Below are 23,604 nucleotides of genomic sequence, written 5' to 3'. Positions count from 1 at the left end.
TTCTCAGACCAGAGAAGGCATACAACAGGTCTTTATTGTTATCCAGATGAGAAACTAGCAATTGACTCAGGCCATGCTGTGCTGAGATGCAAGAAGTTTACTGGCAACAGACATTATTTGTGTAAGATGCTTTGAGTGTTCTTCAGTAGGACAGAATTTAAAGGCTTGAATTTATAGACAGAATTGACCAACTGTGTATGAGGACTTGCTACAGAACTATCACTAAGTTTTTGCTCAAACCACTTATGGCCCATTTCAGATCCCTAATCTTATTCCTAATGTGATTTAGACTACTAACATAAAGGTGGTTTGAAATATGTGCCATGTGTTAAAATGGGTATGACTATTAGCATTGCTGAGTTTGTTCAGTCATAGAAATATGTTATCTTTGAACATGACAAAATGACTTTGTGCCACACTGGATCAAAGAGTGCAACTAAAGCTCTTTAAAGGCCTTTAGACTCAGACTATCGTCTCATAGATATTCTACATAGACAGATTTTGAAATAGTTGCTGATCTTCTATCCTCACAGCAATTCATTGCTTGGAACCAGAAAATGTGGAATACAAATGTTTTCTCAGGAGCAATGATGAAAGAGAAAGATAAACCCTCCCAAAGAGACTGGAATCACCACAGATCTCACTGTCCTTCAAGCAGGAGCTTTATCTCACTTTGTAATCAAGTAAATAGTGATAAATATATTAAAACTAACTTGAAATATCTTTGAAGCAACATTTTACATCCTTTTCAGCTGTAAAGAGAACAGAAAAAATAAACAAATACCAGATATTTGTGCTACTTTTTGCATTGCTGGAAAAAGCTTAGATAGTAGCTAATCATATTGGAGAATAAGTAACTTTTGAAAACTCTGGCCATAATTTTCAGTTCCATTAAGTGTTGTTGAATAGACTCAATAATGATTAATCACAGTCCTCATACATGTTAAAATTCCAAACTCCCAGAAAACTCTGAGGAAACCTTATTAAGGTTTTCATAAATACTACTACCTCTGAAAAGGAACCTCACCACAAAGTGAATACACATGTCAAGGAAGATGAACCTTTTACTTGAACAAATGCCTGCTCAAACCTTGAATCTCAAGCAGATAAATGGGATAAACAGCTCCCAGTTTATTGGATGTTGTTAATTACAGGTTTAGAGTTCACAACAAAAGTCACCAAACTAGAACAAGGTATAAGAAGGCAAGTAGACCTACTCAAAACATGTGTAAAGTATCTATAGTTGCAAACCACCAAGTATAACCACCCTCACATTTTACATGGACTATGATGATCTGTAGAGGTAGTTACATTAGCTAGAAGAAACCACTTATCTGTGCTGTAATTTAGTTTAGACAGTACATTACATTATTGTGGCAGTAATGCTGCCAGTACCCAAAATGCTTCACCTAAACTACTGATCTAGCTTGAACATTTCTACACAGTCCTATTTCGTGCCATGTAAATGCATCGTGAATAAGCATGATGCATGTAACCTAGCAACGGGAAAGACAAGGGAGAACACTGCTCTTTAGAGAAGAAATGGTAGGAAGATAAAAAACTAAAATTTACATCCAACTCCACCAACTCACAGAAGACAAAAGGACAGCAGAGGAAAAAACGCAAGTGCAGTTCTTATGAATAAGTCCTGTAAGTTTAACCAGTATTTAGAAAATAGGTCTTAACTCTCAGAAGTGAAACAGCCTTTCAGTAAGAGCAGAGGCAACCACAGAACACTGTCAGTAATTTTAGAAGGCTCCAGATGAGTTGGTTTAAGACGCTGAATAGCAGCAGAAGTTTTAGTACACTGACTGCACATCAACTGAAGCCTTACTTAGAGAGGCCAAGCAGTGATGGGCTGGCCACATGGTTATAACAGGTAAAGCATAAACACAAAAGCAGTTCCTATTGAGTGTGAGAATATGAAGACAGGAAGTCATCATCCACTGGAAAACATCATCCACAAATCACTTCCAAGAGGCACACAAAAAGCCACACCACTTCACAGAATAAATCTAACAACTGAAGTGAGAAAAGATGCTTTTAAAAAGAAGAACGTCATTCACGTTACAATTTTTTTTTTTGATAAGTCTTTGCTGTCCTGGCACATGGTACCTTCCCCTACCCTCCATCAACTTTTAGGCACAATACCATACATACAAGTAAGTTTTGTTTTCACAGAATAGTTGAGATCTTCTGGTTCAACTCCCCCTGCTCAAGCAGGGGCCACCTACAATAGGATGCCCAAGACCTTGTCTGAATGGCTTTAGACCATCTCCAAGGAGGGAGACTCCACAACCTCTCTGTGCAGCATATGCCAGTTATCCTCATGGTGATGCAAGTGACAGGTTTTAATTTGCCTCTCATCCAGCCATTGAGCACCACTGAAAGAAGACTGACTATGATCTTTGCTCTCTCCCTTCACCTCTTTATACCTTGAAGAGACACCTCTCCAAGCTTTTTCTTCTCCAGGCTGAGCAGTCCCAGCTCTCTCAGCCTTCCTGCCTAGGAAAGATGATCCAACCCCTCCATTAACTTTCTGGCCCTTCACTGGACTATCTCCATAGCATCCACATCACTCTTGTACCAGGGAACCCAGAACTGGACCCAGCACCCCAGGTGTGGCCATGCCACTGCTGATTGAGGGAGGTGATTGTTTGCCTCTAATCAGCTGGCAACACTTCTTGTAATGCAGCTCAGGTGCTGCTGATGGCCACTCTTCAACATCTTAGTAGGAGTTTTGAGCCCCCTCTACTAACTTCGACTAACATGGATCACAGAGCCTTGCAAGGCAATTGAAGCTTCAGAGTATACATGTACAGGAAGCAATTACTCTGTAGATGGATCAGATTGTGTATTTTTTTCCATTCTAGTGTAAGAAAAATAGAGGTGATTAGCTTAAGCTAGTCTACTTTAGTTCTGTTCTTGCTCTTGTCCTTCCCACCCACCCCTTTCATGAGCCAGCAGTTAAGCTCTGGTTTATTTGTTTATCTCCATAAACAAACATGACAATTCCAGTTTTGTGTCACCAGTACAAACAAACTAAAAAGCCACCCAAAACAGTATAAGACATTTGATATTCCTATACACATTGAGCTTTATACTACCAAAGAACATAGTCTTCCTTGGTGGTGATCGCGTTTTCAGAGAATTCACTAATTTTAATAAGAGCCCAGGGTACTCACTACATTGCAGGATACAGACAAACAAAATGTCACCACCGAGTTTTCCTATCTTTATTTTCACAATGTTAACTGATGCTTATGACAGTTTTCACTTCAGCAAAGTCAGACAATTTAAGAAAAAGAAGAACATTGCTAGTAAAATGGATAAACTCCTCCTTCCCCAGAGAAGTCTCCCTCCAACTCCCCCATATAGAACTTGGGGCACCACAGACTGACAGATGATTTTTACAAGAATTGATTATTGCCAGTCTCTGAAGAATAATTAAGTTCAACGAAGAGCTGTCAATATCATTTGCTATCAGTTGTCACTTTATATCATGTCTGAAGCATACAGGTGCACATAGCAACAGCCACAAAACACCCAGACAGAAAGTACCATTCAGCTAGGAGGCAAAGCTGGTAGGCATTCAATGCTTGACAGGACTCAGGTAATTTTTTCACCTTAAAAACAGTTGTGAACACCTACATCACTCCTAGAAATCAGTCCTCAGTTAGTAGCCAAAAATCACAAGTAGTCTCAAAACAAGAAGCTACAACTCATTACTCTGCTGTTTTCAAAGGGCACATGTTCCCCATTCACCTACCCACACATCCAGAGTTTATAGCTTTTCTTAAGGCATTAGAAGACTGTAAGAGAAAGATAAATACACATGAAAGAAGTAATTGCCCTTCTCCCCCTCAAGGGAGCTTATGGCCTCACGGTTAACCTGGGCAGCAGAATGATAGCCTATACAAACCTGAGTTCACACCCCAAGCTTTGGACAAGTTACCCCACCTCCTAGATCGACTACTTCAAATAACAAGCTTGCACATAGACAGAATTCAGACCAACAATCCTTTCAAAAATGCATTTTGAAGATAACAAGCAGTAGCTTTACATTTTATCATATTAGCTTATTAACACTTACATCAAGAAGACAAATTAATGCTGCAAGCCTCCACTAGCAAAAGCCAGTTTACTTTGACCCCAGCAAGAACACCAAGCACAGAGAGATGAAGTCCTCGCTCCACAGCCCTTCCTCATTACCCACCTCCAGATGAGTGAAGCCAGGGTCATCACTGGGGAAAGCTGCCTGAAGAAGTACTTCACCCTTCCCCTGAGCTGTAACATGCACCCTGCCTGATTAATGCATCTGTGTCACAAACTTATGAGTTGTGTCTCCATTAGGACTGCATGGCCTGATAGGGAGCAGCTGTCCTGTCAAGGGCTGAGGAACATTCAGTGAAACCAGCAGAAGAAACTACGCTTCAGAATAGGAAGATTCATGCAGGGATGATATAAGAAGCAAAGAGTTTACTAAAAAAAGTTCTTCCATGTGAAAACTAAGAAAAGGGCTCTGAAATACTTGGACCTGACGACTTAATAAGATGGCTGTAATAGTGCTGAAGAATAGCAATGTGATTTTTTTTTGGTTGTGTTCAAGTTTTCACAGCAGGAAGGGCGGGTGCTAACAGAAAACAGCAGATAACTTCGGTGTGCAGGTGAAGATCCATCAGGAAAGGTGAGACCAGGTTTCAACTTTTGGAGACAGGAATGGCCTGTCTCCATGGAACTGTGGAAGTTGAGGAGGAGCTGAGTATTTTTGTTCCCCACCCCCCTTGGGCTGCTAGATAGCCCTCTCTTACTAATGGTCATGGCAGACAGAATCTTAATAGTCTTTAAATCCTGCTGCTAGGTGCCCAATTCTCTTATACCATTTTTTTTTTTTTCCACCACAGAATAAATCTAACCAAATTGTGATTGGGCCCAGATGCACAATCTGAATTGGAATTACTTTATTATGTATGATATTCATCTCATAATGAACCATTACTCACGGTTTTATATTATCATATTCCTATCAATGATCTAGAAAAGAAAGGTTTATCTACATCATGTCCGTTTCATTTAGGATGTAGTTCTCAAGCATTCATTTGCAGATCACTAGAGGCACAGAGAGCATTTCCTCATTTTTTAAGGAAATCATTGCTCTGTGTATACTGAGCAGTTTTTTAAGAGTCATACTTCATTAAAGACATATAGGTGATTTCATGACAAATTAAACTGAGCTCTCCACATTGTTTCTCTTTTCCTGTTCTTGGAATACCAGTTCCACATTGGTAATTTTAGAGTTATTACTCAGTTGAGACCACGTTTACAGACAGAAGCAAATAAAATAACTGAGGCTAAAGTTAAAACTAAAAACAGAAGCTTGCTCTGCAATGTCTTCATCAAATAGGAGGGATTTATTAGTAGTTTATGTAAAGCCTCATGTCCAGGAAAATGAAAGTACATATACAGAAAGAGGCAAGGAACAAAGCAGCTTTGTAATAAATGGAAATTAAAAGGGAATTATTTCCCTTTCCTTCAGTTTCTTCTACCTGTTATGAAACTTGGAGGGGGAAAAAAATCTACATAAAGTCTTGATGTCTTCATTATGATATTATCTATTCTAAGAACATCCTCAATTATCATTATGATCATCATTAGCATGTTTCATAGCATGTTCATTTGTTTTTCCTCCTTCTGGAATGTTAATCAATGATTAAATTCACTATAAATCAGATTTTTTTTTTTTTTATTTTAAGTTTAATCATACAGTTTATAGTGTGTAATAAATGAAATATGAAAATACTGAGTCATTGTTTATACTGCTTTTCTCTTTCAATAACAGCATGAAAAAGCTTTGAGTTCATGGAACTACTATTTTGAGCATAACTTAGTTACTTCTAAATTTTATGATCTACTGTCTTTTATAAAATCTATACTTTCTATGTAAAATGGAGGTTATTCATTATTTCTACATTTCCAATTCAATAATACCTTTGCAAATTTAAGAACAGGTACATTAAAAAGTTTGTTCCTGTAACCACACAAACAAGTTTAAAGACCACATCATTAAAGTGGGAGAGCTGGTTCTTGAACAGTTTTCCTCATGAAGGGTAAAGGAAAAAAAGCATTCAAAATCAACTTTATTAACAATGTAGTTTCAGTTACTCTTCTGGCTACGTGTTGTGGTTTAACCTGGCCGGCAGCTAAACACCACACAGTCGTTCGCTCACCCTCCCCCCTCCCTCTCTGTGATGGGGGAGAGAAATGGAAAGTGAAGCCCATGAGTTGAGATAAAGACAGCTTATTAAGACAGGAAAATAATAATAATAACAATGATGATGATAATAGTACTACTACTAATAATGTGTACAAACAAGTGATGCACAATGCAATTGCTCACCACCCGCTGACCGATGCCCAGCCTAACCCCGAGCAGTCCGGACCCCTCCCCCGGCTAGCCACCCCTATATATTGTTTAGCATGATGTCAGATGGTATGGAATACCCCTTTGGCTAGTTTGGGTCACCTGTCCTGGGTCTGTCCCCTCCCAGCTCTTGCTGCACCCCCAGCCTGCCCATTGGCAGGACAGAGCAAGAAGCTGAGATGTCCTTGGCTTGGTGTAAGCACTGCTCTGCAACAATTAAAACATCGGGGTGTTATCAGCACTCTTCTCATCCTAAGCCAAAACACAGCATTCTACCAGCTACTAGGAAGAAAATTAACTCTGTCCTAACTGAAACCAGGACACTATGTTATTAAAAATACTTGGTAAGAGGATCGAACTCTTCAATCTATATTCTTACACTTGAAATGTCAATACCTGTATGTAAATCAAATGAATTTCTTGATACCCAAATACTATGAACACTCCTCAAAATCCAATGGAAATCCTGGACTGTTTTCTGTCCTGGCATTTAGACGGAACACAGACAAAGAAGACTTACATCCACCTTAAATAATATTGCCACATTTTAGGAAAATAACAATGTCTTATATATTAGTTTTGTGACAATAAGGTTGAGTTTATGGTCTTCAGGAGACTCCAGGTCACAGTTATTTGTAATTGGTTTTGAAAGTGGTGGGTTGACCTTGGCTTGCTGCCAAATGCCCAGCCAGTCAACCCCTCATTGCCTCTCCTCAATGGGACAGGAGGAGAAATTAAGATAGAAAAGCTCATGAGTCAAGATAATGATCACTTACCAGTTAGTGTCATGGGCAAAACAGGCTCAACTTGGGACAATAAATAAATAAAGTGCTGCTGATTAAAAATAAAGTAGGATGGTGAGGAACAAAGGTAAAACCAAACCACCTTACCTTCAGTCCCCCTTCTTCCCAGGTTCAAGTTCACTCCTTCATCTCCAACTCTTCAACCTCCCCCAGGTCTGAGCAGCACAGGGAGGATGGGGAATTGGGGCTGCAGTCACTTTGTAACAGTTCATCCCTGCTGCTCTCTTTTCATACACTTCTCCCCAGCTCCTGTGTGGGGTCCCTCACACAGGACAGTCCTTCACAAAATGCTCCAATGCAAGTCTATCAGGCACGGCTGGCTCCAGCATGGGCCACATTTTACTATATTGGCTGTCCACGAGATGCAGCTTTTGTCAGAGTTATCTCTACCTTCAGCAGTGTGGGATCCTTCACAGGCTGCAGCGTGTTTATCTGCTCCAACGTGATCCTCCAAGGTCCTGCCTCACTGGGGTCTTCCCCACAGGTTGCAAACCAACCTCTGCTCCAGTGCCTGGAGCACCTCCTCCACCTACCCCTTCTCTGACTTCTGTGTCTGCAGGGCTGTTTCTCTCACATTATTATTTCTTCTCTTACTCAGAGCTTCTATGCATCATTTTTCAACCTTTATTAAACTCCCAAATAGCTGTAAGGCCTGGCTGCACCCTGTGGTGGGGCCATTGGAACCAGCTGGGACCAGCTGGGGCCTGCACGGGGCGGCCCCAGCCTCACTTCACACAATGGCCCTATTGCAGCACCTGGTGAAGTCAGCCCAATACAGAAAGTATGCAAAAGAAAAAAACTATTTTAGGTAATTTCCATTCCACAGTCCTTGCATACACAAAATTCTGCAGTTCAGCTTTCAGACCTTTAATAAGATAGTTGAATGTCACCAAATTAGATGTTTTCCTGGTACTATGAAAAAATAATTAAATAATTTTGCAACTGTTTTTTTGCCTAATTGGTTTTTGTTCAGGTTCATCTTGGTATAAAAGTACTTCCTTTATGCTACAGTCTGACTTTAAATTACAGTGCAACTTCAGCTAAAAAAAAATTGGAAATCAATTCCTAAAACATTATATTGATGACAAATAAATGATAGGCAAGTCACAACAGAACAACCTGAAATAATTGTGGAAAGAAAATAACTGTTCATGGACATATCAGTAGAAAGCAAGCTCTGTTCTAGACTTCTTGGAGCATATGCAAATTCTTATTTCACAGACCAGAATAATTTGTGTAGGGAAAATGTATAGAATTCTGAGTATGTGGAGCCAATTGTATAAATATGTGTGATGACCTTGAATCAAATATCTAGCTCTTTTCTACAATAAAAAGGCATAGACCTGAAAAAATGTGTGTGAATATTCATTATCCAATATGATTTAGACATGGCACTATGTTGAAACACAGCCATTCAGATTCTGCAAGACAATAAGCAAACAAAAGAGTTGGTCATTAAAGGTACTGATAGTTTGATGAACAGATCAGATATTAACAGTGAAAAGCATTATACATTGGGTATGCACATCATTCCCAAAAGATAGAAATGGCACTAAAATAGTTTTCCTGTTCTATCCTCCTTATCATTTCCTATGAATATGAGATAAGTGTGATTCCTATAATCCATTTTTCTTACCTTTGAAAGGTTTGAAAATAACAGAATGAGATTAGAGAAGTCAATGTTTCCCTTTGTAAAAAGCTAATGGAGACAAAATCTTAGTCATTGTGTATAAATACTATATTTGACCAGACCTGTACAAATCCTTTTGTTCCTCAGTAATGGAACAACACATAGAAGGAAAGGTTTCCACAGCCAACTGGCTCATTTGTGTGATCTGAACTCTTCACGTAATACCGAATGCATTTCTTCTTTCTTCAGTTTTTATCATCTGTCAGTGAGAAGAGAGCTAAAGACAGCTGTAGAGGCAGACATAACGATATGCCCTGGCAGAGGAACGAGGGGGTACAATTAGGTAGGGCTCTGTAGTAGAGGCAGCAAGGCAAATTAGTGGTGTGTGAAAAGATGATACATTATTCCTTACTGAATGGTGCTGCAATTATTTTCTCTCTCTTTGTGGCAGGTCTTTTTGTGTGCTTGTGTGTTTTTTTTCTTCTTTAATTTGCCATAGTATTAATTGAGTGAAAGCTCTGTCAAAGTTACACCTGATAGGTCTGGTGCAGTTCTGTCTTATATTTCACAGACAAAAATATGCTTGTGTTCATGTGCAGTCTCTCTGAGGTGTCCAGGATCAGTGTCCAGGTCTCTAGTACAGGAATAGGAGGTGCTGCCCCAACTGGACACTGCCGGGCTTACCACTGTCACATGGATTCTAGAGCTCACATATGGATGTGCTGCAGGTAGGAGACTGCACATATTGCTCTTTTCCTATTCAGGCAAAAATTGCAGGCAGAAAAATAAGAGAAACCCTGACATTTCGTTAGCTTTAAATTTAGAAAAAAATAAGGTAGAAAGGTAAGGAATACATGTTGGTGGGTGATCTTTTTAGTGTTCAATATATTGTGACTTTTCCTGTGACAATGCAAATCACTAGGGAAATGCTTCCTTTTATTGCTAGCTCCATGTTTCTATATATGCAATAATAAGCATCAGGGGGTAGCAGGAGAAAAAAGGTGGGAAGTAAATTTTTAAACATCTTTGGATGATAAATACAAGTCACTGCAAGATGGCAAAGCTAATGGGTTCCACTTAACTTCAGATAGCTGAGTGAGCCTGCTGACTGATAGCCATTAGTGAGTCTAGGCTAATAATTGTTAGATTGGGAAAACCATCCGGTAAGCACCATAGAAGCAAAACAGAATGTCCTGAAGCACTTGCTGAAGCATATAGTCAATAGGAAGAAAGAGGCAAAACTATAGCTTGGGAAATAGCATTTCAAACTAAATGAGTTAGACTGAATGATTCATTTCTATTTATGCTTGTCTTGTGGAAGCATCAACATGGTCTTTCTTCACGAAATTCTGTTTAAAGAAAGTGTAAACAAGGGTAGATTCTGTATCCTGTAATCGTACTGAGAAAAACTGTACTCAGTGAACAGCTCATGGAATAAGGCAGGCAGTGGGAATCAGAACAGCAAACCTGATGTAATGAAAACTATGAAACTGACTACATCTCAGAAGCCTATCAGAAAGAATATCAAAGTATCAGACTATGTGTTATCAATTATTGTTAATCAGGCAAAAAAAAAATCTTGCTTTATAAGAAGCCCCATAATCTTCCATAGGTTACTCATTATGAGTAAGATACTATAATATGGTTTGTATGAATTCATTTTTACTGTTAATTAAAAAAAATGGTTTAAGATCATATAACATAGATACCTGTGTTATCTATTTTCAGCATCTTTGTATTTCTTAAGAGATTATCACATGTAAGGCTTCACAGTTCCAAGGACTCAAAGAATAAATCCCCTGCAAATTGAAGAAGAAGAAGAAATAAATAAATTAATAAATAAGAAGAACAATTTATTGTTGGTAGATTTTGCTTGTTTGTTTTTGTTTTAAGTTTAGTTTTTGTTTTGTGATAAGAGATTTCAAGGAATGGAGGTAATAAGTTTCAAAATGATGCTAGCACCCAGGCCAAGGCTGACAAAGGAAAATCCTTCTGGAAAGGTTCAGAAATAGGGAAAAATATTCTGTGTCTATTAAGTTTGTGGGTTTCTCAGCATATAAATCTACTTAACTATAATTAATTATAAAAGCCTTTATGCATTCTTTCATCAGTGACATCATACACATCTGAAGTAATACATATTAGATGATTTTTTGTCTTTTCTTCATGGATGAACTCCCTTTCATATCTGCTATGCACTACAACAAGCAAAATCTTTGTTCTGGAAAAAAAAACAAAAACATACCATATACATGGAAGTAATAATTTGCTGTTAATCCAATTAACATTTTAACAGTCTAATAGTCCAAGTAGTATAACTAATGCAGCAAAAAAAAAAAAAAAAAAAAGACAACAAAAACACCCTCATATTTTTTATTTTTGTTGTTTTGTTTTGTTTTGTTTTTGAAGACGATTAAAATGGCCACATGAAAATTCCTGTTATCTACCCTTTTTTTCTTGTGCTAGACTCAGTTTTCTGGCTTTCCTCTGGGTCCTAACCTTCAGTCTTCCTCAGTGAGCCAGGGGAAGGGAGGGATGTAGAGCAATTTAGCAGTAGTGTGGTGAGGTCCTTGCTGGGACAAATATGTCTATAGTTGTAATTTCCTTTTTTTCAGTCATGGATCCACTTGGGATTCGTTTTATGTGTTTTCTTACCCCAATCAGTACAAAGCCTGTGGCCTGTTACTATTAACAGCAAAGTTGTATTTATTGGGCCACAGAGGTACTGTGGCCATGATATTCTGAAGAAGATAGAGTGAATCCAAAGTAAAAGGTAGTTTAACATAAGTTCCAAATTCAGCAGACACTGAGGAAAAAAAGATGCTTTATAGTCCAAGACCTCCCTCAGTTTCTCCCATTACTCCACATGGGGCCAAAACTGAGCCCTCCTGTTAGGGCACATCAAATCCTGTTCTCCTGAGTGTCTGTGGGTAAAAGCCATTTCCCATTGCTGCCATTTCCCAGCTTTCTTGGCTGTTAAGGAGAGAAATGAGATGAAGAAATACAAATCTCTCTCTTTCTCTCTCAATGCCAGAGCTACAACTTCCACATTTCTTACTCAAGCAAGAAAATAGAACTGGAGACCTCCTCCTCCCTCAGTAATCAAAATAGGTAAGGCTTGTTTTATCCGTAAGGAATTTGCAGAGTGCAAACTCATCCTCCTGTAAAAGCCTGAGAGTCATTTTAATTCTCCTATCAAAAGAATCAACATATAATCTTGTTCCAACTCAGCTCAGACAGAACTTAGCGGTAGCATGCTCATTTCTGTACAGCATATTGGGTTACTTCTGGTAATAAATCATTAAAGACTCATAAAAAGATGAGAAAAATACATATTAGTCTTACTTATTTAAAGCCAGAAAACATAAAATCATTTGGGGATTCAATAAAGAATCATTCAATAAGCACATTTTCTGATACTTGCTCACTTTTATTTCTCTCATTTTCCTTTGGAGACTATGGTTCAGGTCACAGTACATTTATTGGATTCTGTTTTGGATGGAACAGTAACATGATGACCCATTTGTAAAACTGGGGCAAAAGGCAGATTTCTCTATTGATCCAGCCCGTACTTTCCAGCTGATTATGATTTGCACATTCATTTGTGCTCTTTACTTCTTCTTCCAGATCAGGGTAGAATGCACTGAATAAAATGAATTTTAATTGCATATGTTTTGAGTAACCATCTACATTTTACCCCGCACTAAAGATCACTTTATTCATTGTCTTTCATCTAGTTTTACCTCCATGTAAAAGCAATCATACTCAAGTGAATGTGGATGCTTTTTATAAGTTTTTCAAAGGTGTGATCATACTTTACTAAAATGCAAATATATCTACTGCTTATCCTTCATCCACTAATTTTGTAAGTCTATCAAAAAAGCAATCGCTTGAATGGCATGACATGTGGGTTTTTTCCTTTCCTTTTTGTTTATACTCATGCTGATTTTTTTTTTTTTTTAAATTAATGGTTTCCATTACAGCACAAAGATAATTCAATATAATGAAACTTGTATCCTATAATAATGAAATACAGAATAAATCGAAAATGTAAGTGTTGGAACTTTATCTAAAAGTTGTGGGTAGAATTCAAATATTTCATTGTACTGTACATACATTTGTTTAGGAAAGCAAACTAAATAATGCCATGTGTAAAGAAAATGCCTAATAACAAATATGTACTGAGCAGACCGATGGATTTTATTCACGTGGTATTGCATCTATTCCTCCATCATGGATTCTCAGCAAGTGGGTTATAGCCCTTTTGGACAGAAACTATTGTGCTCTTGTCATATGACAAATGAAAGGGTTGTTCAGGCAAAACGGATGTGATTTATAGTTTCTTTTTCTTTTTATATTTTAATATTTTCTCTATCATTTTTAGATGTTTGGCACCACAAAGATTTTTAAAACAGGAGTGGCCATGCCGTATAAAGCAGGCCACAGAATTTTTTCACCAATTCCTGCAGAGAAAGTATCATTCTTTCCGTGTGTGAGATATAGTCCAATAACTTGTAGGTGAACCAGATTAACACATATACAATCTTAATTTTAAAACTACATATTAATTACTTCCATGGTAATCTCCTTCAGTGGAACATAAACTTCATTTTGTACAGATGAATTTGAGTTGAATCCTTAATTTGATTGTTTTCAAACTCCAGTTTTCAGCTGTGTGTCTTATTTTTTACTCTGTCAGTTTATTCGGCCTCCAGTGGTTAAGATCACATACCGTGATATATATTTATAAACCAGGATCAACTCTTCTCTTAACCTTCTCTGCAGTGAGCAAGAACTACCCAAATCTTTCAGTATGAGGTAAATTGTCCAAAACTTACCTAAAGTTCTTTTGAGCATTTTCCTATTATTTACAGTGTTTTTTAACTCAAAGAACTCACCATTTGTCATATATATTCATGGCTGGGTATTGAAACCTGGGGTGATCATTTAAAACAACTCCTGGAATAGTTAATGTTATTTCATGAAGTTGTACAAATTGCTTCACTACTTCATGCGTGTTGCAACAGCTAAAACATGATTGTGAATGTTCTCTGAAAATATCTTCTTCTCCTCATGACTGCTCTTATGAAAACCAGAACTTCAAGAAGATCTTTGGGTTCATCCTTTACTTGACTGATGAAGAACAGACTAGTTGGAAGACAGAAATGTGTAGGAGATTGAATGGAAAAAAGTAATTTGTGGTTGTCATCCATAGCAACAAGATGAGCTGACAGCTCCAGGGCTGCAATTGATCTCTCCTTTCATTGTTGAGGGGAAACTGTACTGCTTAAATGTCAGGCGTAATGATCACTGAACACAGCACTAACACTACCTTGGTATATATTGCTTAGACTTTGTACTTTCAGGTAACTTTCATAACTGTTCCACGCTGGTTATACTTCATGTTTGGTTACAGAGAGGAAATGAGTGAAATGAGTGTTGTGTACCAGGAATTTCTGTAGTAATTTATTGTATGTGAACTTGTATAATGTGTTTTGAGAGTCCTTTTCTGCTTTGATCCAAACTTTTGGGTCTATTCTGGTAATGGCCCTTAGCGTTTATGTCTGTGACAAATGTGTAGACAGAGCCATTGTTGGTCCACGTGTATAAAGAATATCCTATGAAAGATTGAATACCTCAGTTTATTTTTTATTTATTTTTTTTCTTTACAGGGAAAGTCACTTATCTGAATTCTTGAATAGCACATGTAATATTTATTAAGAGTGTACCAGAAAAAGAAAATCAGGCTGGTAAGAACAGAAAAGCTTAGCTGAAAAACCCAGCATAAGTAGATTAACCACCTCAGCAGTCTCAAGTAAATCCCTATTATTTGGAAATATCTAAATCAGGCTTTCACATATACATCTAGGTTTAGATTTAGTTTTGACAAAGATTGTAGAACAGGATGGGTTTCAAATTGAGATAAAGCACTCATTTTTTTCAATTTTGGGTAGAAAGTCTATCCCTCCATGGGTAGAAGAGAACTGTTGAATCACTGCAAATAACAGCAATAAACATCTGAAAGGTTGGACTACATGACCTTGAGATCCCTTCCAACCTAAATTATTTGTATTATTCCCAAAAAAGGGAATACTTCAGCATTTAGCATTAGCTAGACTGTGCATAGAGACTCATAGAGACTAAATATTATGCAGCTACTTGCTTAACAGTTTGAAATACTCATAATTCAAATTACAACACAAATGGTGATTTCTATTTTGAAATAAATTCTGCATTTTGGACCCCAAATTTGCACATATAGAAAACTGGATGCACATGGACATTGTAGGTAAGATTTCATTCTCTTTTTCTATGTAAAAATAAACACAGAAAGCTCTATAATATCATATTACATTGCTGTGTAATAAAAACACCTTCAAAGCAACAGTCAATGGTGTTTACATTTACTTAGCCCATTCTTTCCTCACAAGAGATTCAGGTTCTTATTTCTTCCTTTAAATCAAATCAAAGTAGAATGGGGGTGGAAGTCAAAAATCTCACTGATTTTTAGGACTACAGTAAAAGAGGTAGTGGGAACCACCTCCTAATTTTTATAAGTCACTTAATCGAACAACTGAACAATAGTGTTGTTCAAATGTGTTCAATAGCCAACTGCCTTTGAGGAGCAAAGAGTATGTGCAACAGTCCTGCTGGGAACAGCAGTCAGGCCCCACTCTGTTAGGAATGATGACAATGCTTGTCCAGTGCTACAGCTCACAAAAATAAAACATTGCAAACTTCCTTAAAGGTCATATTTTATTAATTAACAGCAGGTGAGTGCAAAAGTTTGAGCAAGCCATTCTCCCTTTAGAAAACAAAACTTAAATAAAGAAATAACGCAGTTCTCTAGATAGCAAAGGTTATTTCTATATATTTATACAATAATTGCAACTCAACCACTAACATTAAGGTGTAGCCGAAGAGTACCTGCAGCCTTGGGCACCTGCAGCATCCACCATCTCTGTTGGACACCAAGCACTGACTAGCTGCCCTGCTTTTATAGGCACCTGCATCTGCAGCACATGTCAGATAACAAGCCAGCAAGGGCTAATGCTCCTCTTGCAACTGACTTGGTCTTGCCTGGTTTGGAGCATGTCTCAGGAGTTACTGGGGAGCTATCACAACATGGAGCACTGTTGTACAGTGTAAAGGAAAACTAGATTTCAAGTTGTGTGTACATCCCCCTAAGAACCTACTGTATGTAACTTCAGAACTCAGCCATAATTCTGCACCTGACTTGCATGCTCTGTTTCAGCATTGCAGCACCGTTATAGCAAGATTACATAGGGATGACAGCAGGCCTGTTTTAGTTGAGATCCAGGATTTGTCTCCCCAGTTTCTTGCCTGCTTTGCTGCTGCGCTCCCCTACTCTATCTAATTCCAGGTTTGTGTCCAGTTCAGACAGGAGAAGAGTTTGCTGTCAAACACAGACTTGGGTTTACAGTGTAGACCTATCCATGGGGTTCAGTGCTTGCAGCAAGACAACTACTTTCTTCCAAAGGTAGTATGAAATCTCTGCTTTTCAGAACATAAGAGGAAAGAAGGAGAAAAGGAGAGGAGGAGAGGAGGAAAAAAGGAGAGGAAGAGAAGAGGAGAGAAAAAACAAAAACACATTGTTTTTCAAAAGCTTTTCTCTCTAAGACTTTATTGCAGTAAGCATCTTGTCTATTTATCCTGATGTTTTTAAACATTGCTCATTATCATCAAGGAGAAAGAGCTATACTGCATTTTATTTTTTGAAAAAAAAAAAAATCATGGTTCACTTTTATTTTTGAAAAATGTGAACTAATGCATTATGCAGATAAATACAAAGCAGAAAATGTAGACAGGAAGATTGAAATATCAAGTCACTTTGAGAGCTTTCTTCATTTCTCTTGCTCTAACTGAAATCTGGAATCTGGCTTGAATGTGTACTATAAATAACCCCTACAATCTATAAATAGACTATTTCCTTGTGACACAAGCAAAGACAGAATTTTAATTTGTGTGGGAATCTCTGTGGCAAGTGGAACTCAGTTCCCTGCAACCACAGGAAAGTAAAAAACAAACAAACAAACAAACAAAAAAACTGAAATGACACTACATTGTTCTAGACTATATAAGAATATGGAAAATCATGAAGCTCACAGCCTTCAGTGGACTTGAAGAGATACAACTGTGTTCAAAATTTAACTCTCAGCTTGTTCTTAATTAAATATTACAGTTTTTTCCTTCAGGGAGAAAACATTTTCATACACTCCATCTATGAAATGAGTGATCACCCAGTGCTGTACATTCCTCATTTGAATATCAAATAAAGAGTATTATTTTTCAAAGTACTGAGACAGTATATTTTGAGACCTTTGAGAATCCTTGCTATACCAAGTGATGCTTAGTGTGGAGTTTTTTTTTGATAATCTAGTTGTAATTTTGGGTGCTGAGGCTTTGGAAAATCAATCATTGTGCAATTGTGGACTTAAAAGTCTAAATATGCATTAAACCTAAAAAAAAAAAAAAAAAAAAAAGAGAGAGAGAGAGAAAGCACTGTATGTTAAATATACATTCATTAGCTACTTAAAATGTGAAAAACAACAGTTTCTCCTTTCTTATCTTAAAACTGGAAAATCTTTTATTGGAAGTAAAACGAACAGGTGGTAAAATATGATGGAGTGAAATAAATGCTGAAGCTATTCTAGTCACTAATTAACCTTGTCTCACTTGATAACAAGCTCAAGAACATTTCCTGCTTTCCTGTACACATACACATCAAAATTACACAGCAGAGAGTTTGAATGAATTTGTGCTAATTTTGCAAGTTCATTATATTCCAGACTGAAATGTTCTTTCTTGAAAAATAAAAAGAAATAATGTCAAATCAGGGGTTATACTTCCCTCATAGGTTCAGTTTTTAAAACAGCATTTTTAGAATTACTGGTTAGTGTTTCTTAAGGATGTATCGTAAAGCAACAGGAGTGTCATGTGCCTTGAATAGTCCAACATACATTTCACAAAATATATGTAAGCTACTGGCTTGAACTTTTCATTGCACTGTACGTTTTCACTTAGACATCTGAAAAGCAAGTACACAAAGTAAAAATACCCTTTTCCAAGGCTGCTCTTAGAGTGAAATTTTGATTTGCTCCAAATACGTCAGAAAGAGATTATAAGACATGCCTTATTGTTTCTGCCTATCTCCCTATAACTTATCATGGAATCATAGAATGGTTTGGTTTGGAAGGGACCTTAAAGACCACCCTGTTCCAACCCCCCTGCCATGCACAGAGACCTCCTACCAGATCAGGTTGCTCAAAGCCCCATCCAACCTGGTCTTCTATGTGCTTATAACTTAGAATATATATGTGTCATGGTTTTGGCTGGGATAGAGTTAATTTTCTTTGTTGGGGCTTGTATGATGCTGTGTTTTGGATTTTTCATGAAAACAGTGGTGTTAACCCACCGACATTTCAGTTGGGGCAGAGCAGTGCTCACAGAGCCAAAGACGTCCCAGCTCCTGGTGCTGCCCTGCCAACAAGGAGGCTGGGGGTGCACCAGGAGCTGGGAAGGAACACAGCCAGGACAGCTGGCCTGGGCTGCACAAAGGGGTGTCCCACGCCACATGGCGTTGTGCTGAACAATAAAACCTGGTGTAAAGGAGAAGGAAGGGGGGATGTTTGGAGCAATGGTGTTTGTCTTCCTGAGGAACTGTCCTGCATATTGAGCCCTGCTTTCCGGGAAGTGGCTGACACCTGCCTGCCAAAGGGAAGCAGCAAAGGAATTCCTTCTTCTGCCTTGCCTTTGCATGTGGCTTTTGCTTTACCTTGTGAACAGTTTTTATCTCAACCCATGAGTTCTCCTACTTTTACTTTTCTGATTCTTTCCCGCTCCTACCTGGGGACAGCGAGTGAGCAGCCATGCAGTGCTGATCTGCTCGATGGGGCTATACTACACAAACATGTAAGTACAGAATATATGACAGCTGAACTAAAAAGATCTTGCCACAATCAAAATTTAACAGGCATATATGGTCTGAGGAATCTGAAGGGCTTGATACATTGAACAGAGTCATATAAAACCCTGTTTTAAAGTCTATTCTTAAACTGGGAAGCAAGTTATAATTTGCCAAAATTATTTTTAATTAAAGAAATTCAAAAATTAATTCCTACAATTATTACTAGTTCCATAAATTGCTTAGAAGCTTTAATTATTAGCATTCAATATTCAAAATTCAGTCTGAATTGTGATTAAATATAGTCCTATTTCTGCTTCTCTGCTGGATGAAAATAACTCTTGGAAGCCAGTATTTGAGAATATTAAGAATACACATGCATAAGAGTTAAAAATTGTCAAATTGTCTAATGCATACCTAAAATTCAGAGTTGCTTCTTGTTTAACGTTTTGTTTTTGCCAGGGAATAGTGATGATTGGGGCAAAAACTAGAGAAAACTGGAGAGAAGTGAAATGAATTGTATAAGAATAAGGGATGAAGGCAGGGCATTTTAAGACAGAAAATTAAATATATGGGGAATATATATATATTGCTGTTTTATTTATTAGTATACCAATACATCCGTGCATATGAATACATCCCGTTGACATAAATTTGACCAGGTATTAGCTCTGTCCGCTTTAACTTAGCTTTTGCTGCTGTTATGTAAGTGCTTGACTCTACGTGTCTTCTAATGCTTTCATCATTTTCATTCCATTTAATAGAGATGTGTCCCAGCTTAGTGGCATGAGGCAAGGTGATGAAACTTCACTTTATATAGAACACATACAGAAAGTGGCTAAATATTGGATTTTCCAAGGACTACAGTGGCATTGATACAGTACCAAGGTAGATGTTTTAACATGAATTACCTGCTCTCCTCTGATCAGTTCCCATGTGATGGAGTTCGTGGAGTGAGAAAGTACTCTCTCAGTAAAACCTACAGCAGAACAGCCAGAAAAGTCTGTGATTTATACCCACACATTCCTATCAAACAACTTTAGAAAAGTTAACTGGAGAGTACTTGTACTTTTATTGTAAAAAAAAATAAAAATAAAAAAATAAACCAAGGACCCACTGAAGCTTGTAATATTCTATAGGAAAATGAAATCCATTTACTTCCAACTGTGTGTATGAATCAAGACAGTGAAATTCACTAAGGAATGTCCAATTACAGAGGCACCTTTGCCCTTTTTGAGTCTATATCCTAGAAAAAGACAGGGAGATGGGCAAAAAAAGGAGAGTTAATACCATCTCATTCATGATAGTTTTCTGTATTTCATTTCCCAACTAATTAACCTTTTACTGTGGAAAAAGTTCTACATTAAGAAGCATAGCATAACAATCAAACAATTCACCATTACTGAAAGACTGTTTCTAATTTCTTTAGAAAAATTTCTTTCATTCTTCAGAGAAAATACTCCTAAGTTTCATAAAAATATTTCTGTATATGCTGCTCACTCATCACCTAAAAAAAAATACACACACAGAATTAAAACTTTTTTTAAAACTTAATGTCTATTTTTCAGTGTCAAAGATGCTTATTGTCTCTCTGCAATGTTTACAGAGATAATATTTTTTTTTCATATAAAAAATTATGAACAATATATGAAGGGAATTATTGTGTTCAGATAGGATATATGTATTTAACTATACATGCAAAATTAGCAGGTTTCATTTCAAAGAAATAGTACTTAAAATGTATAGGCAAGCATGTGATCCATATACAAGGCCTCTTCTTCTCTATGCACCTTGTTTATATATAAATGCACATATATGTTACAAGTAAATATACCTTCTGTGTGGAAGTACATTTGAAAACATAAATATACATAAACTGAAGTGTAGATACATGTGCATTATTTTTCATTCACGGAACAAAGTGAATGAGACAAAGTACAGCATCTATCTCAGTTACAGTCTGCCTGAGAGTCTTTGTACATGGTCATCATCTCTGTATTACCAGAACACTTGGACAGTTGACTCAACATATAATCTAAATTAAAGAAGATATAAGAAAAGTCACTCTCAGAGCTATTCCCTCCTCAATATACTTCTGAAATGCCCACTCACTTAAAGAGAAATTTCTCCTTGAGAGATGCATTACTGCTGTTTCCATTTACCTGACAATCTATTTTGAAGACTTCCATAGTGACAGACATTCAAAACCTCCTTAACACAACTATTCTTCATTTATAATCAGTCAGCTTCAAAACCTGTGAAATGCATCATTTTAATCAGTCAACTACAAAACCTATAAAATGCATCATTTTAATAGTTTGAAATATCATAGTCACTGTTATACAAGAAGTTGATATAACCAGATATTATTAAATGGAGAACATGTTATGGTTGAAAGATTCTAGTAGATTGACTATGCTGAAAGTATTTCTGGATATAGATTTCTTTTCTTCTCATTTACCTTTTCTTTCCTTTTCTTTCCTTTTCTTTTCTTTTCTTTTCTTTTCTTTTCTTTTCTTTTCTTTTCTTTTCTTTTCTTTTCTTTTCTTTTCTTTTCTTTTCTTTTCTTTTCTTTTCTTTTCTTTTCTTTTCTTTTCTTTTCTTTTCTCTTTTCTTTTCTTTTCTTTTCTTTTCTTTTCTTTTCTTTTTTTCTTTTCTCTTTTCTTTTCTTTTCTTTTCTTTTCTTTTCTTTTTTCTTTTCTTTTCTTTTCTTTTCTTTTCTTTTCTTTTCTTTTCTTTTCTTTTCTTTTCTTTTCTTTTCTTTTCTTTTCTTTTCTTTTCCTTTCTTTTCTTTTCCTTTCTTTTCTTTTCCTTTCTTTTCTTTTCCTTTCTTTTCTTTTCTTTTCTTTTCTTTTCTTTTCTTTTCTTTTCTTTTCTTTTCTTTTCTTTTCTTTTCTTTTCTTTTCTTTTCTTTTCTTTTCCTTTCTTTTCCTTTCTTTTCCTTTCTTTTCCTTTCCTTTCTTTTCTTTTCTTTTCTTTTCTTTTCTTTTCTTTTCTTTTCTTTTCTTTTCTTTTCTTTTCTTTTCTTTTCTTTTCTTTTCTTTTCTTTTCTTTTCTTTTCTTTTCTTTTCTTTTCTTTTCTTTTCTTTTCTTTTCTTTTTCTTTCCTGCTAATTTTCTGCATTTTTAATAAATGATACCTTTTTCCCCCGTGTCAAATGTTTCATGTAACACACAAGTATATTGAAATTGCCACTTGACAGCCAAAGAACCCTATTAAGGGCAAGTACTCTAAAAAACTGCTCCTAATAACTTTTTTTTTGCTGTGCTCCCAAAACCAAGCTCCTGGGTGCATAACATTGCCCATTCCACTGCTGCAAAGGACACAGCCAATATTTGCCTAGTTTACTTACAAAGGAAGACACCTTAGACTGTCTGACACTTTTATGACATATATTATCACCAATTGCAGATACTTTTCTAAAGTCACAAAAAGGACTTTGCTGGCTTTTTGAATCTGAATCAAGTCTACAGTGTTCTTCAAGCAGTGAAGAAATGGGCTGCACCATTTTATATGGAGGAACAGCTTTAAACACAGGGAATTCCCTGTAAACTCTCTTTCCATATGCAAGAGCTTAGGCCTGTCATAAAACACTGCGAGGCAGAAGCTTGGAGGTCGGGACAGGCACACAAATGATGCAGCAACATCAAGGCTCTCAGCTACAATACGAAACTGGATTGACCATTTTCACCCTGACAGCTGTGCTACTAGAAAAGGAAAATAAACAGGAATGTTGTAGCCCTTATACTGTGCTAATACAGTAGAGTAACATTGCAACAGTGCCAATCAGTAGCATTAACCACAGAAGTATTTGCATTGTCTGTTGTTCTAGGTTGCTTATGGCATTAATCACAGAATCATTTAGGTTGGAAGAGACCTCCAAGATCACCTAGTCCAACCTCTGACCTAACACTAAAAAGTCCTCCACTAAACCATATCACTAAGCTCTACATCTAAACGTCTTTTGAACACCTCCAGGGATGGTGACTCCACCACTTCCCTGGGCAGCCTGTTCCAATGTCTCACAACCCTTTCAGTAAAAAATATCTTCCTAATATCCAACCTAAACCTCCCCTGGTTCAACTTTAGCCCATTCCCCCTCGTCCTGTTGCCAGGCATGTGGGAGAATAGACCAACCCCCACCTCGTTACAGACTCCTTTAAGGTACCTATAGAGAGCAATAAGGTCACCCCTGAGCCTCCTTCTCCAGACTGAACAATCCCAGCTCCCTCAGCCGCTCCTCGTAAGACTTGTCGAAGATTCTGTTCATCATGTTACTTGTCCTTCACCATCTATGAGGTCAAACATCTAGTAGAAACTCTTTGATAATCCACTTTGTTCGATGTTGATTCCTAGGGATCTCCTGCAAATTCACCTTGTGACCCAAAGTGGTCACAAAATGGATTGTATTCAGAGCAACAGGAGAGATGAACTCCATAGTTTAAATATGGGATACATATATTCCATATTGCAAGCAGTGGGGCTCTTTCAGTATCTAATGAAGCCAGTGGGGACTTTAGCATCTTTCAGGATCTAGTATGGCCATTTTTACAGTGAAGAAAATGCAATATAGGGATATTATATGAAAATAATTGATACTATTCCTCTAGAAATCTCTATGAGGATATTGAGGGAATATGCTGACCAACGCATCAGTCTGCTACACTGAAACTATATAAATGCAAAATTTTTATATTAGTATAGTCAATTGCTGGGTATTATTAACAAGCTAGGTTTTTTAATAACTGACGCTTAATGAATGTTAATGAGGAGAACATGATTCTCCTTCTCTTAGAGGCCTCTGAGGTCTAGTTTGGAAAGACAT

This window comes from Aythya fuligula, chromosome 1, assembly GCF_009819795.1.
Source record: "Aythya fuligula isolate bAytFul2 chromosome 1, bAytFul2.pri, whole genome shotgun sequence".
Lineage (NCBI taxonomy): Eukaryota > Metazoa > Chordata > Aves > Anseriformes > Anatidae > Aythya > Aythya fuligula.
Note: the sequence above shows the minus strand (reverse complement) of the source record.